This window comes from Meriones unguiculatus, chromosome 21 (genome assembly GCF_030254825.1).
Source record: "Meriones unguiculatus strain TT.TT164.6M chromosome 21, Bangor_MerUng_6.1, whole genome shotgun sequence".
NCBI lineage: Eukaryota > Metazoa > Chordata > Mammalia > Rodentia > Muridae > Meriones > Meriones unguiculatus.
In genome coordinates this window covers 25,734,312-25,752,103 of record NC_083368.1, presented here as the reverse complement: position 1 = coordinate 25,752,103, position 17,792 = coordinate 25,734,312, and positions in this window count along the sequence as shown.

Here is a 17,792-nt window from a genome sequence, read left to right as displayed (position 1 = left end):
TAGCAACAGTCAAATGTTTAACCCACAAAACATACTTGAAAATCATTATTATAAATTTTTCTTCTCTAACACAGTTCAACTTAATTTAAAATATACATAAAAGTAAAAAACAGATAAATCAATTCTTTCATCCTAAAAGAAACTTGCAGTATCCTATTTATTCATCAGGATTATGAGAAAGCATGAGAAAAGATCCTAGATTATGATTGAATCTGAATTGGCTCTGAAGGTACCATATTTTATATGATAAAAAGATCTTATCTTTAGATTGATCTCAAGTTAGAGTAGGATTTTCCCAATCTATAAATAATTAGTAAATTTCAGAAAATATTTTAATAAAATTTCAGTTAATATTTTAAGCTTTACTTTTAGAAAAACCAAAAGGATAGGATTAAAAATGTTTGATTGGCATATCAAACTAGGGAACAAATAACCTTCAAAGATAAACTGCTTAGAACATTTGGTAGTAAGTGTGATAGTGTACTTAATCCCACCAATAACAGTTACAATAGCAATAGTAATTGTTCATGCTTAATAAACAATACTATGGATGCATAGTTCGAACTCATGGAACTATTGGTTGTTAATTTCATATACATAGTTTTCATAAACGTGGCACCTTTGTGTCTATAACCACCAAGACTGTTGGGAAAAGCACAGAAAAAATATGAGCTAAGTGTAGAAAATTCAAACTTTAAAATACATGTTTACAACAATATCAGATTGTTTATGTCAATATTATATAAATTGTAGGGGTGTGAAAGTAGACACCAACAACTAGAATTTTGTCTTTTTCTTTCTTCCTTTGCAGGGAAGTGATGGCTCATGTCATATCACTGTCTATAAGGAACCAGGTAATTTGATATGAACATAGCATTTTATACTTGGCATATGGAAGTGTTTTATGCATGATTTTTTTTTTAAGAAACAAACCCACCTGAATTCAATAAATAAGCACAACTATGCTTCCTCTCCATCCCATGCCATTTTAAATTAGAAAGGCATGAGTGTTTCCAAAGAAAAATCAAGCACACTTAATGGTAGGTATCTTTTTTTATCAAGCAAATTGAGAAAGTTATTTTAAAAAGGGAAATCCCTAATCTTCAGACAGAGATGAGCAACCTGGGAATGTAATTAAAACCAAATGCACAATACCTACTCATGTTTCTCAAGCAGAGAGGCTGTTTACATGTGTCGGGAGAGCAGAGAAAGGCAAGTCTAGAGCTGAGCGAGGGATGTTAGCACAGGTGAATGTGGATCGCACACTTAGGCAGTGCCTGTGTTCACACATCACTCTTCCATATTTCCCATCGTCAGCCACTTGAACTTTTGCATGCATTCATATGCTTCCTACATATCCTGATGGATTCTCAGTTTCACCTGTCAACAGGCTAGGCTGATGTCCAGATAGTCGTTTTCCTGGAAGAGGAACTACAAAAGTTGCGATATAGGAAATAATTAAAGGATATTAGGAGATTAGTTGACTTCTCTGCACAAATAAAACTCCAGGTATATATCTTTACTGATACTCTTCCACAAGTATTTCAGTAATCATTGATGTAATCTTTATGTAAACTAATATAGGAAACAAAAAAGGAATAAAGAATTCCTGCTTCGTTCTTGCAGCCAGACAGTTAGTATAACAATGTGATATAAAAATGTTACATGAATGGAAAATTACAATATTTCTCATGTATCTCCAAAAAGTTAAAAAGGCATATTACTATATGTCCATGCCCTAATTGGAATTACTACATGAAACTGATTATTGGGCCAAAATCAATCATTGTAATTTATCACATTATTAGTAAAGATTAAAACTGTGTCTGTGTGGTTTGAATAGGAAAGGCCCGCTATCCCCATAAGCTCACCTATCTGAACGCTTGGTTCCCAGCAGTTTAGGAAGGTTGTGGAAACTTTAGGAAGTACAGCCTCAGTAGAGGAAGTGAATCACTGGCTATGGCCTTGAGGCTCTCTAGCCAGGTGCCACGTTTTTTTCTTCCTCTGTTTCCTGAGTGCGGGTGTCAGGTCATGTAAACAGTGAGCCTTGCGCCCCTGCTGCAATCCCTTTCCTGGTGCTGCTTTGGCCTCCCAACCATAGGGTACTCTGGAACTGCAATCTGAGTGAGACCTTTCTCCTTAAAGTGCGCTTGGTATTTTATCACAGCGACAGGAAAGAAAGGGCCTTCTACAATGAAGAAAAAGCACTTGATAACAGTTAGATACTAATTACATATTCTCCAAGAAGTTGTCCTTCGGCGTACTGAGGCACGCCTGTATTTCATTTCCTGCCGCCTGGCTGCTGGGCGGGAAATGGACTAGCACATTTCTGCCGGTAGGCCAGTCTAGGCAATGTTCAGGTACTGTTTGCTTCTGAGTGCAACAGGGAAACCCGGGGGATCAAGGTTACCTTTGATTAGAGCACTCAGGTCAACGCTCCAGGGGAAACACCAGGGGAGGTAGAAACGAGTTTTCCACTCGATGTTATAACTAGCTCTTTTTGTTTATTTGTTTGTTTGTTTGTTAAATGTTTATTCATTGTATATCCCAATTGTAGCCCCTTCCTTCAACTCCTCCTTCTAATCCCACCCTCTTTCCTTCTTTTCCCCATTCCCTTCCCCTAGTCCACTGAAAAGGGGAGTTCTCCTCCCCTGCTATCAGCCAATACCTTATCAAGTCTTATCAGGACTGCCTGGATCCTCTTCCTCTGTGGCCTAGTAAGGCAACCTTGCCAAGGGGAAGTGATCAAAGAGCAGTCAACAGAGTCCATACCAGAGGTGGTCCCTGCTTCCCTTACTAGGGGACCCACATGGAGACTGAGCTGCCCATGGGCTACTTCTGAGCAAGGGTCTAGGTCCTCTTCATGCATGGTCCTTTGTTGGTACATCAGTCTCTGATGGACCCACTGGGCTCAGATTTTTTAGTCTCCTTATGGGGCTCCTGTCCCCTCCGTATCTTTCTACCCCCACTTCTTCCATAAAAGTCCCTGTGCTTTGCCCAAAGTTTGGCTGGAGGACCCTAGGGAGGATGCTTTAAATCTCATTCAGAATAAGAAATAGGATAAACACAAGAGGCAATGGAAGAGAGGGAACAGGATTAGAGCCTACTATAAAGGGTCTTTTGAAAGGCTCCACCCAACAGGGGAAAGGAAGCAGATATAATTAGCTCTTTTAAATGAGATTGCTAGTACTAGAGAGAGTGGAAACTCAGGCATTCCAAAAGCCTGTGATGATACCCTAGAGATAAGCCTATCACTGAAAGCAAAATTCTGAATGATTTATCCTTAAGGTTAAAAAAGACCAGGATATATAGTTTTATTACTTCTTTTCAACTTTTTTGGTGAATAGCCTTAGACAGTGCAGTACAAGAAAAGGTAATTAAACCAATAAAGATTCGAAGGATAAAAAAAAAATCTCATATAGGACAAATACATCTAGTTAATTCAACATACTTTAGAAAATGTTGTATTAAGAATTTCAAGAAATCTATTTTTTATGCCAAAGTAGAAACAATGGAAAGCATTACTTACAGTGTCACAATTTTATTTAGATTTTGTCACTTTTAATGTGCTGTGTTTGTTGCTGAGAGTTTTTCAGACATTAGCAAAGGTTAGATGTGTCCCGTGTATGCAAGGATATACACATGGGTAGGAAAACTCAAGGCTCTTTTCACAAGTATACTCACAGCTTCAATGCTAAATCTGAGTGAACAAATGTGTGAGTATGAAGGAAGACAGGGAACACAACGGCGGAATCATATGAGAACCTAGATCACGCTATATAAACTTTCCAGAGAAAAATATCTTGTAGGACTTCACTATATTTCAGCACGTTTAGTAACGTTTCAATAGCTAAGTCAGACAGAAATTCTTTATTGTGAGGATGTGCACTTGTTGTAAAAATGCCATAAATGATACTCAAAAATTATGCATATAATTATTAAAAGTACACTTTGTAATATACTCTGCCCATGCAACAATGTGTAAAATAACACAAACTTTATGGTTTCTATTAAACAAATTACTTTAGAAATGGACAGGAGCATCTCTTCATAAAGCACTGGTATTTTTTCTTAGACCTTATAATTTAAAATAGTTCCCTGATCCAGAGTTTTTAAGAAGACCTAGCTCTGGCCATGCTCAGTTCTCTAGAACATCAAACCCTATTGCATGAAATGCCCCTTTAATACAGGCAAGCTTAGTCAACTCATTTAAAGTATTTTGTTGGATTTTAGTGAAAATGTCTCCAAACTATACAATAAGTTATTTAAATTGTCCCTGCATGTTAACTTCAATAACCACCCATTTGACATTTTACTCTGACATGACAGTAAAAGGCATGTATACTTTCTGAGACTATTAAAAATAAAAACAATAAGAACAACAAAATAAAGCTTCAGCATGAAGCAAATAGATTTTGTTTGAACCACTGAATGACCTTTTTTGCGTTGGATTCTTTTATATTGGTAAACGAACAAGCAGATCATTACAGTTGATACATATGATATTGTCTTTTACCTCTTCTGCACTAAAATGCCTGTTTAAAGTTTTCTAGTCACTCCAGAGTGGAAAGAGGACTTTTACTCATACATTTCTGAGAACCTCCTTAACATCACCTCTGGCTGTAGGCCTTCTGAGATCTTAGTAGTGTCAGGCTCAAAATTCCTGAATGTAGCTTATTTATTAAGATTGTAGGTGTTCATTCAATAGATAGTAGCTGTTTAAGTACCCTGGAGAGGAATTCTGGGCTGGCAAGAGTTCACATGCAAAGACCTTATCTAGGTCTATGTAATCTGACTGGAATAAGAACACACCTTTAATCCAGGAGACAGAGGCAAGCAGATATGAGTTTAAGGCTAACTTGGTATACAGCAAGTTTCAGGTAAAGAAAATCTTAGGTCCAGGAGTGGTGGTGCACACCTTTAATCCCAAACAGTGAAGATAAAGTTAGTTTGTAGAAGGAAGCACCCATGTTTGAAAGTGATATTTAATTGAGTAGCAGAAAAGGTGACAAATCAGAGAAAGATTTGACAGAATAGGATACACTCAACTCTCTCTTGAGAAGAGAGAGGAAAGGGAAGCTAATTAAGGGGCAGGCAGAGTGACAGTGACAGTTTTACTGGGAGAAAAAAAGGTTTTTTTACAGAAAGAGGTTGGAAGAGAGAACAAACTAGACTCAGGTGAAGGCTGAATGAGCCAGAGAAGGAGGAGGAGCCAGGAGATTAGAAAAGATTGCTGGAGTTAGTTTGAGGACAAGCAGAGCAATTCAGGGGCCAAGGGAGAAGCCAGATTGAATATGTTAGCTGGGAGAGGTGTTTGAGTCAGAACAGCTGAACTGAAGGAGCCAGCTATGAGCTCAGAAAGAACTAGAAAGGGGAAGGTTATTAAGCAGTAATTCTCAAAGGCTGAAAACATTCCAGGCCTAGGTTAGATGGCACAGGGTAGAAGCTTCTAGGACTAGGACTAACAGACAGAGGCAATAATCCTCCCAGACAATGACTGAAACAGACAAACAAAGTTACTTTCCAATACTCAGTTACCTTAGCTTTCTGGTTTTCAATGATAATAGCTAAAAGAGGAGAATATGAAGCTAACTTGTAACACCTAACTTTTTGTGAATTCCCATGAAGATGATGTAACGTAATAATGAGGAGAGATGCTAGATCAGAAAATATGTCTGGGTGTAGTTTAAAAGTAAATTAATGGGATTTACATAAAAATCTAAATTTCCACACTTTTTTTTAGTGTTCAGGGTGCACTGAGCCTGTGTGTGTGTGTACATGTGTACGTGTGTGTGTGTGTGTGTGCTCCTGTTGAATACTTCCTGTCTAATGTTGTGATTCCCCAGAAAAGCAGTCATCAGTGCTCTAACTTGAAGTGCAGTGATATGTGGAAGTGAAGCCTTTAGGTTCTAACTAGACATACATGGAGTTGTTAGGGTTGGAATTACATGAAGGACCCTCATAATAAGAAAAACACGTACCACACTCTTTTCTCCCTCACTCTCCACATGTAGTCATTGAAGAAGACCATCTGGTGATATAGCATTAAATCTGCTATCCATAAGCCAGGAAGTGGACACTCTCCAGGGCCTGAATGTACCAGGACTTTGATCTTGTACTTCCTAGATGCCATTTCCATTATTTACAGAGTCTGTAGCTTTTTCTTTTAACCACCATGAGTACACTATGATACCTAATCAAAACAAGGAGGTGTTTTTCCTTTTTTTTTTTTTTCTGCCACTAACACTGAATATGTAGATACCATAACCACTGGCATCTTGATTCTCTTTTGCTGCTTGTCTCACCTTGAGGACATCTAGGTTAGCATTGCCTGGTTTATGAGTAACTGAAGCTCTTTATGGAAAGGTCCACTAGAGAAACAATTGCATAGGCCTTATATTCCAACTTCTATTCTTCTTCCTCTTCTTTCTTCTTCTTCTTCTTCTTCTTCTTCTTCTTCTTCTTCTTCTTCTTCTTCTTCTTCTTCTTCTTCTATCTTTTCTAGAAGACTTTTACTTAGAGATGTTGATCTTGTCTCATGACCATCCCTTCATGAATGCCGCATTTACTCTGTTCTGAGACATCCTTTTAAAACTCTAGTGTGTATGGGCCCCAGAATCAATCCAAAGCACAAAAGATAGGTAGGTAAGTAGGTAGAGTGGGGGGAGGAAGAGAGATACATAACAGATAGATGATAGATAAGCTTCACATGAGGTAGTAAAATATGTATCTAATAAGTGAGAACTGCACTATCAAAGTCTCAACTGTGGCTACTCTTAGTCTCTTCATAAAGTCTAGTGATGGACCAGGCTCAACATGGCAGTTTCATTAAAACATTTTCCTTCAATGCTGGAGGAGACACATTTGACTATTATGCTAACTCCCAAACGAGTAGTCTCCAGACAAAATCTATACATGTACACCTATGGCTTCCAGGAAAAGAAAAGAATTGTTATGGGCATCATTTTAATACCCATAGAAAACAAAATAGGTTCCTTATTTTTTCATAATTTATAAGTAGCCTCTTAGAAAATAAAATTAGTCACCTGTATTTTAAAGTTGAACTTAGTGACATTTCTTAGATCTGATGACAAGATAATTTCCACTCTAAAAAGGGGGAAGCTTTGGGACAATCCATTTAATTATAAATAAAATATGTTCTTTGTCAAAAAAGCTCTGTTTTCTCGATGTACTCCTGAAAATTCAAAGGAATAATTTTATTCTCTTTCTTTTCTAAACATACAAGAATGAATAAAAGTATATTCAAACATTTTAAACTGACAGACAGTAACTGAATGCCTGTGGGCTGCCATGTGTTGTTTTAACAGATCCAACAGCGAATACAAGAAAAATGCTGCCGATACAACTTGGCTAGAAAAATTTTAGGACAGTATAACATCAAGTTCTCACTCATAGATCAGGTTTTAAATTCATATTTTTATGACAGCCTTCTTTGCCACACATACTTTATTATTATTATTATTATTAAATAGATACCAAATAAATAATCTGGTCATGTTGACCCAAATGCAAATAGATTATATTTTAGCTAAATTAGTTCAAATGAAAGTTATGGATTTCTATGCACATGAATCTTTTATATCATTTATTACAATTTATTCAATTTGTGTCCTGGCTGTGGCCCCCTCCCTCGTCTCCCCACTACAAACTATATAGTATGCGTTAATGCTTTGTGACCTAATACAGGTCACTTGGAAGAAGCTTGCTAACTGTGATTTTGACTGGGCTTGTGTGAATCGTTTGCATTTCTAAGGCGCTTCCAGGCATGCTGAGTCACCTGATATGTTATCCCCACACACTGAATCATGAGAACATATGCCTGTGCCTCAAGGTGTCCATATGGGAATGGATAACTCCAAAATGTGAAGTATGATTCAAAGACCAGTTGTGATGAGACCAGGAGGTGGAGGTTGGCTATGTAGTTTAGAATAAAAAGACACCAAAAAAAAAAAAAAAAAAAAAAAAAAAAAAAAAAAAAAGTAACCAGTCCCTTTCTATGGGCTCTTTTTCTTGCTGAAAGCCAGAAATGCCAGAAGAATTTACTCCAAAAATATCTCTGGTTCTGGTTCTGCATGGCCAGAGATGGGAGAAAAGAGGTCTGGTTTTTTGTTGTTGTTTGTTTGTTTTGTTTTGTTTGTTTGATTTTGTTTTTGTTTTTGTTTTTTTTTTTCATCTCTTTCCCCTAAAGCAGTTTACATCTTTCCTGGAAGCCATACTAAGGATGTGACTGAACTTGTAAGGCAGATGGAAACCTGGAATTGGAATTGGGTTAGTTCATTGTCTGCTCCCTCCCTCCAGGAATGCCTTATTAACCCAAAGGCATGGAGGCTCTATGCTAACACACTCCCAGGAACCCTTCCTGCTCTACAGGAATAGTGCCACCTTTCTCTTAAGCTCCCTATAACAATACACTTCTTTCTAAAGCCCTCTGATGTCTGATATATGATTTTCTTCTTTGAATTTATAAGAAACTGAAAGCAAATGGTTTGGGCTGCCTTCTACTTTCTTCCCCAAGCCAAGCAAAAGAGTCAAGAAGACCTCTATCACTCTGCAAGATTTCCCAGTATTCCTAATTCATGCCTTTACAAACGGGGAGAAGGGTATTAGCTGACAACTTCCTGATTCAGGTACCTGATTCAGGTACCGGATGGTCCACCAGTTCCTCTTACCTCCACACCTTCGCTATCGGCTCTTCCTGTCACTCACCAAGCACTTATTTCCTGTTGCCTTTTATTTGCTCTCTTCTTGACTAAAGAGCTCAGGTAGTTTATTAGGCCGTTAAAAAATTCTCTAACAGATTATTTACAGAGAAAGACACACATGTTCCAACTAAAGAAAAGTGGCTATTTTTATGGAATGGTGGTTGATAAATTTATAGAGTGCAGAAAAATTTATGGATTGTTTTTGTACTTGGTAAGTGAACTTATTGACTCTCTCTCTGTGTTAAGGCTGGATTTATTACTCAGGAAATGAATTGCTCCCTGTTCTATTCCAGAGAGTAAGGCAAGTTATGCTTGTTAATTTGGGTGAAAATTGTGTAACTATAGAATAAGTAATTTTGAGTGTTGAGCTAGTAATGCTTGCTTTCATTAATGGTCTCAAGTATAAAGCATTGTATGAAAATGTATTTCATTATGATTTATAAAGAATCCATATACAGCTAAACATAAAGTGTATTGTTTTCAATGATATTAATAAATAACTGATTCTGTTCAAATTCAGACTTAAAGAACAATGCATTCATGTCGAGAGTGATAATTGTCTATTTTGATGAATGTTTTTTTTCTTTTTGTAAAAAAAAAAAACCGTTGGTTATATTTCACAGTTCATTTTAAGATTATTGCACTATGAGACCAAGTTCTGGGCAATGAATTACATCCTACAGATGGTAAAAGATTGAGTCAGAAACTTTGGCTAGAGCAATCCTTCCGGGCTGGTATTACCCATCCAATTTCTGTAGGCACAATGTACATTACATTGGTAGATTATCATGTGATACTGGAGCTCAGAAAGAGGCTGGTCCTGGTTGCCCCTTCCCTATTTAAGAACATGGGTATCAATGTATCCCCTCAAATCCCTTTTCTAGTGCTAGCCTGCTTTCCTAACTCTGTGGCATTGAGGGAAGCAGACAGAAAAACACGCCTAGAGTAAAACTATTGTATTGTATTTAGACCACCTAGAAAATAAATTATTTCCAATCAAGGTTAACTTGACTATTTGACGAAATCGAAAGGACCTCATTATGTGAAGCTAGGAGTTGAGCATGGGAAAGTTGTCCATGGAGAGAAAGCGTAATTGAGAATGCTAGCAGACAGCCTCAAATCTCTAGTCAATTTCTGCTAGATATTTGTAAGTTCCTGATTCCATGATGTTACTTTTGCTTACTCTCTCAATCAGGCGGTTTCAGTTGTCTCTGCTGGATGTTATTAACTTCTAATTTGATGACATTTGTGTTGTTTATCAGTTGCTTTCATCTGTTTGTTTCTTTTTATTTGAAATTTTACATTTGCTTGGTATATGCTTAATAAGCTGAATGTATGATCATTATATGTCATTCTCCAGACCACACAGAATAATAACAAAAATTTTTCAGTAACAAATATTTACCTGCTTTCTGCATACTAAAATTTGCCCTTGCTACTTAATACATGTGATCTACGATTTAATGAGTTATTGTCATAGCAATATCTTTCTTTTAGATTGAGTGTTACAAATACTAGCTTTTAACAGCAGGGGTACGGTGGGATTTGAGAAGTGCTGTGAAAGAGGAAGCATGGATTTGACCTTGGACTCAAGTTGATGATGTACCTTTATTTGCTATGGTCTTTACCATGCCTTACCATTTCATTTGTTATACATGTTAAGAAAATTGTTCCCAAGTATTTATACCTATTTTCTCTACCTGCTTATAAGAAAGTTTTTGTGGCAGTTGCTTTTTTTAGTGTTTAGCTGTTTTTATAATTTTTCTCTTAAAGAGCTCAAATGCTATTTTGTGTAATTAGTTTCTGCTATTAGCAGAATAATATTTGATGCAATTCTATATAGAAGGTATATGTGTGAGAAATCTTACCTTCTACAAGATTTTGATATTATATTATGAAGTCTATGTTTGGCAAAATAATACAATAAAAAACAGATGGAAAATAAAGCCTCGACTATGATTATGAGAAATCACCTACTCTTTTATTAAAAATATTTACAAACTTCCATTTTCTGTCGAGCAAAAGCTTAATACCCCATATTTCCATTTAATCTCATCAATAGATGTAATATATAAAAAATTCTGAAATAGCAGGTTTCTTTGTTCAGGACATTTTGCTACTATTCACAGTAGCACACATTCTATACCAGACGGCATAATATAGCTAGACAGAAATGAATTACCAACATGAAAATTTATGAAGATTAGTATTTTCTCGTTCTCTCATATCCAATCACATTATTTATACAGGAAGTGACCACAGAACCAAAGGTTTATCTTCACATAAATAAATATTTAATACAGTAAATATGTACATGTGAAGGTCAATTGGGCATTTCTACTTACGAATCAATTTTTGTTTCATAAGTTCCACAAAACATTTAGTGTCAGAATTATTGAACATTTTTATGCTCACAAGTGTCAGCAGTGTTGAGCCCTGATAATTTGTAAAGAATGTTTCAGTGAAGCTATGTGACTGAAGTACACTGAGAGCAATTAAATGTACTCTCTGAATAGGTAACATGTTGGATTTTTGCTACAAATGAAATCTCCTTTCCCTCAGGGAAGCATTGATTACTTGCTAGCAGCATGAAAGCCTTCTCCTAAACCATGGCTTCCTTCCTTGATTGCTATACGCTAGCGGTGTGATTTATTAATATGTTCACTTTTTACCTAGAAGTAGGAGGGATAATTATTTTTCCATTTTAATATACTTGAAAGAAATTATTGACTAGCATAATCAAAATTTAGAATAAAAAATATCAATAAATATTTAATGTTGGTAGTAATAATAGCATTTATAAATTCTGAACATAAAAAAGAAAAGTAGGAAGCTGCAAGAAACACTTGTTTCATTGATTTTTATTTTAATACATAGAGACTCTCTGTGCAGCCCAGGCTGTCTTGACAGTCAGGATTTCCCTGTCTCAGACTTGTAGAGTATTGGGATGCCAGGCAGGTGCCCCATGACTGGCAAACGACAACAACAAAAGGCTTAGAAAAAGGAGACTTATTTTTACATGCCTGGCTATCATAACTAATATTTTTGTTTTGGGACAGCAATATTTGCTCTCTACAACCTGGGCATTATCTCTACTGAGATACCAATATTGAGAAAACAATTTTTATCTTAGCAGCCAACTCCCATAGGCACTCCCTGGAGGCTCAGTGGCCACAGTGGCCAGGGCAGCAGCTAGGAGATCTTTAGTCCCCTCTTCTCCCATTCCAACCCCTTCCAGCCTTATCCTCTGCAGCAGACCATCTACTCCAGCCTCCCCTTCCACTCTGCACCGATTCCCACTGGATGACCCACATCTTCTCCTAGAGCCTTCACCCACCACCCCATCCCCTTGCCTCGGCGACCAGCTCCTGCAGGCACCGCCTGGGAAACTCATCAGCCACACCAGGCAGGAAATCATTTAGAGATCCCCACTCTCCCTCCTACCCTCCTACCAATTCCCCAGTCTTAGTCACAGTTTTGAAGCTGCCATCGCTCCCAGTGGTCTACCCCGATACTGGGTCTACTGTGCATACCCTAAGGTCTCCTGTGAATACCCTCAGAATCTCTCTGCTAGCCCATACCTATTTATAAGTGTCAATTCCCAACACCTAGAAATATATTTTACACAGAACCCCCACATATCCGGGGCCACACATATCCGGATCCCAGAAGAATTTCCTACCAGGAAACACATAAACACCACTCTTCAAACTCTTCAAAGTACCAGAGAGGGCAACAAAAACAAAAGTATAGAACACATAGTCAACAAAAGCAACACCTAGAATGGCAATCAGCCTAAAACCAAATGTCTTAGATGCCAGTGTAAAAACAAAGTAAATAATAGCGAGGACAATATTTCTTCACTAGGGTCAAACAACCCTACTACAATTGGCCCTGAGAAGTTCAATAGCTAATGCACAAGAGAAGGACTTCAAAATATGTATTAGGAATATATTTGAGGTCCTTAAAGATAAAGTTAATAATGAATTAAAGAAAAAACAAATAGAAGATTTCAATGTCTCTCATTTTCACTTATGAGTTTGCAGTCATAAATATCTCTGTGAAAGAAGCTTCCTTGATCATATTAGCGTGGCAGCATAGGTCATGGACTTCCACATGGTTTCTGGCAGCAGCTAGGATCATGGACATCAGCATACCCTCAGTTCAGACGCTACTAAAGATCATCCTTAAAAACTGTAATAAGGATGTCGAAGTGTAGCTCTTTATAATCGATAGCTTCTGGCAGGAGGATAAAGAAGGACTCAGTTTTCTTTAAGGTGCTAGAAATGTGGATTTTGACAATTCCCCAATGAATATATGGACTCAGCAACAAAATACATGGACTCAAGCAACACAAAATGAACTTGTTTTTTGTTGTTGCTGCTGCTGTTGTTTGTGGGGGACCCAGAGGGGAAGGATGTAAGAAGAGGACACTTTGGAGTTCAAAACCTCTTATAACTTCAGTTTCAGGGATTCAGACTCTCTCTTCTGACCTCTGAATACACTTGCACTTGGGTGCACATGCATACTTTAAAACCTATGCACATATATATTTAAAACATAAAATAAAAATTCTTTAAAAGCAGAATAAACTGGGCTGGAAAGATGGTACAGAAGTTAAGAGCATCACATGATAGTTCACAGCCATCCTTAATGAGATCTAGTGCCCTCTTCTGGCATGCAGGCAAACATGCAGGCAGAATACTATATACATAATAAATAAATCTTTAAAAAATATATATTTAAAAAAATAAAATGTTATGCAAAGTTTTCCTTCCTAAACCTGATGTTAAATAGTCATTTAGTAAAGGGTTGCCACAATAACCTAGCTAAACTAGACCCTGGATTTTAAGAGATGTCTTATATATGACAATTTAATTTCTATACAACTTAGAAACAAATTTAATCCTTTTAAGATAAAATTTAAAACTTAGAACCCATGGAATAAATCTAAATTCTTGTTTGACCTTCCACTTAGAATTGTAGCATCATGGTGGCCAGCATAGCAGCAGGCAGGAATGTTGCTAGAGCAGGAGCTGAAAGCTTGCATCTCATCTAAAGCATGAGGAAGAGCACAAGACTGGGCCTGGGTGGCTTTTGAATCCTCAAAGCCAGACTAAGTGATATATCTCTTCCAATAAGGTCACACCTCCTAATCCTTCCCAAAATAGTTCTACCAGTTAGGGACCAAGCATTCAAACATATAAGCCTATGGGATCCATCCTCATTCAAACCACCACAGGTACTATTTTTTCTCTCATTTTCAAAATCCCTTTTAATGTACATTCATCTTATACTCTACAAAACTGTCCTCATCATGTCCCCTAGGAAGTACAATAACACTAAAATAGACAGTAGAATTGTTGATAGTAAGAAGGTGACCCCATTAAATCTAATTATCAGATTTTTTTTTAATTTGTAAAGTTCATTCCTCTTGGCATTTCTACTGTTTTCCCCCATAGATATCAGTCTGGATCCTCAAGGATTTAACAACGTCTCATCTCTTATTCTCACCAAGATCTTGATTTATAAAGCAGTCAAGAAAATTAAAATAAAACAAAACAAATCACCGACCAGTCTTACAAATGTGCTTTTTTTGTACAAGACTGTTAATGAAATTGTACTATGTGGAAAGCCACGGGCACAAAATAGTTAATTTTAAAAGAAATTTATAAGAGTGTATATCCAACTTGTGTGTGGAGGCATTAGAATAATCATTAATATTAAAGTACTTTAACGTAAGCAAATTAAAATAAGTTTAGTTGCTTCACAAAGAATGAATGAAGTCAGTAGATTAGTGTGCCAATACAATGAAAGTACTGTCTTTCTTTTTTTTTTATTTAAGGTTCTTAAATTATTTTTTCCCTTTTTTTTAAAATTTTTCATCAATTACACTTTATTCATTCTGCATCCCCCCCATAAGCCCCTCCCTCCTCCCCTCCCAATCCCACCATCCCTCCTCCCTCTGCTTGCATGTCACTCCCCAAGTCCACTAATAGGGAAGGTTCTCCTCTCCTTTCTGATCTTAGTCTGTCAGTTCACATCAAAAGTGGCTGCATTGTCCTCTACTATGGCCTGGTAAGGCTGCTCCCCCCCAGAGGGAGGTGATCAAAGAGCAGGCCAATCAGATTATGTCAGAGGCAGTCCCTCTTCACATTACTATGTAACCCAATTGGACTCTGAACTGCCCTGGGCTACATTTGTGCAGGGGTTCTGGGTTATCTCCATGAATAGTCCTTGGTTGGAGTATGAGTCTCTGGGAAGTTCCCTGTGTTCAAATTTTCTTGTTCTGTTGCTCTCCTTGTGGAGACCCTGTCCTCTCCAGCTCTTACTATTTCCCACTTCTTACCTAAATTTCCATTCACTCTGCCCAACAGTTGCTCATCAGGCTCAGCATCTGCTTTGATAGTATGAAGGGCAGAGGCTTTCAGAGGCCCTCTGTGGTAGGTTCCTAGGTTGTTTCCTGTTTTCTTCTTCTTCTGATGTCCATCCTCTTTGCCTTTCCGGATGGGGATTGGGCATTTTAGTTAGGGTCCTCTCTCTTGCTTAGTTTCTTTAGATGCACAGGTTTTAGTGGGTTTGTCCTATGTTGTATGTCTATATGAGTGAGTATATACCATGTGTGTCTTTTTGCTTCTGGGACAACTCACTCAGGATGATCCTTTCCAGATCCCACCATTTACCTGCGAATTTCATGATTTCCTTATTTTTCATTGCTGAGTAATATTCCCGTCATCAAAACACAGCGACCACCTACAGATTGGGAAAGAATCTTCACCAACCCTTTATCTGACAGAGGACTCATATCCAGTATATATAAAGAACTAAAGAAGCTGAAAAGCAGCAAACCAAGTAATCCACTTAAAAAATGGGGAACAGAGCTAAACAGAGAATTCTCTGTAGAGGAATACCGAATAGCAGAGAAGCACTTAAAGAAATGCTCAACCTCACTAGCCATTAGGGAAATGCAAATCAAAACAACCCTGAGATTTCACCTTACACCCATGAGAATGGCCAAGATCAAAAACTCAAGTGACAACACATGCTGGAGAGGTTGTGGAGAAAGGGGAACCCTTCTCCACTGCTGGTGGGAATGTAAACTTGTACAACCACTCTGGAAATCAATCTGGCGCTTTCTCAGACAACTAGGAATAGCGCTTCCTCAAGATCCAGCCATACCACTACTGGGCATATATCCAAAAGAGGCTCAAGTACACAAAAAGGACATTTGCTCAACCATGTTTGTAGCAGCTTTGTTTGTAATAGCCAGAAGCTGGAAACAACCCAGATGCCCCTCAACTGAAGAATGGATGCAGAAATTGTGGTACATCTACACAAAAGTACTGTCTTTCAATGCAGATATTCCTGACTTAAATAATTGCTAGTTTACTGAATACACTTTTTAGACTAATGCACAGAAAAATATTGAATCATATAATCTTTAAACTCACACTAGATCTAAGACCATTGTATTAAATGCTTTAATGTAAAAATTAGTGTTTTTATAAAATTTTGAGAGAATTTAATGAAATATATGATCATATTTCTCTTCTTACCTCAACTCCTTCCAGACCCTCTCCACCTTTCACCCACTTTTGTGTTCTCTCCCTGTGTTTGTCTCTCTGTATGCTTCTTTGTGTGTGTTTCTGTGTATCTGTCTGTCTCTCCCTTTCTCTCTGTATGTGTACATTTGGGTGTGTGTTCTTTAAACCCGTAGAATCCAGTTTGTTTGTTAGCTAACTACTCCTGTGGCCTGACAAGAGTGTAATGGATACACCACATAGAACGCCATTAAAGAAAACTTATTTTTCCTTTCTCAAAGTCTCAATCAATGTCAATAGCTCTTCAGGAAGGGGATGGACACCATGGTCATCTTCCCTTCTCCAAGCTGAGACTTTACTGGCCTTGAGCTCAGGCAGATTTTGTTCATGCTGTCACAGTCTCTCTTAATTTATATATGAATCTGCCTTATTCTGTGTGGAAAACATGTTTGTTTGTTTTTAACTCATCCAGCATTTTTTTCTTTTATAGTCTTTCCACTCCTTCTCTAAATATATCCTTGAGTTTTAACTCAAAGGGTAATTACTATGGGAAAGGGTGTATCATTCTCATCCCATTTAGAAGTGGGTACTCTGAAGTCTGGTATTCTCTGCATGTTGACCAGTTCTAGGTCAAACAATGTGCTGTCATCTACTCTGAAAAGAAGTTCACTGAGGAGGGCTGAATGACGTACTCATCTGTTGGTGTGGTAGTAAAACTATTGAGTCATTTTATTACTATATCCATTTAGCAGTCTAACAGTAGCAGATTTTTCCATCAGGCACATGACTTAACTTAGCTAAAAGTTCTTGAGAGCATTGATAGTGCAAGATATGGGTTCCACCTTATGGAGGGGACCATAAACTACAAGAAAATGGCTGGGTTACTCCCATAATAGTCATGTCACCATTGTACCAGCAAACACATCTTGCCAAAAATAAAGTCATTGTAGTTCACAAGATTCACAGTTGGTGAAACTAATCTTTGCATTTCTCCTTTGATGATATTCATAGCACTTTCCAACACTATGAGCTCAAGCCAGTAGAGATGAACCATCTAGTTGAGTACCAACAAGACCTCTCCATGTTCTGTAACTAAAGTGTGTACTTTCTTCATCGATACAGTTTTATTATAAAGTTCTGAAAGTGAAAAACTAGAATTGGAAATAGCCTACTGTATCTGGGTATGATAATGCGTGTCTGTCTTAGCATTTCTATTGCTATAAAGAGACAATATGGCTGCAGCAACTCTTATATAGGAAAATATTTGGGGCTGGAGAGATGGCTCAGCAGTTACAGCCTAGCTAGGCCACAGAGGAAGGCATGGCAGCCAGTCCTGAAGATACCTGATAAGCTAGGGTCAGGTGGAAGGAGAGGAGGACCTCGCCTATCAGTGGACTTGGAAAGGGACAGGGAGGAAATGAGGAAGGGAGAATGGGATTGGGAGGTAATGAAGGAGGGGGCTACGGCTGGGATACAAAGTAAATAACTTGTGATTAATATAAAAAATAAAAATTAATAAAAAAAAGAG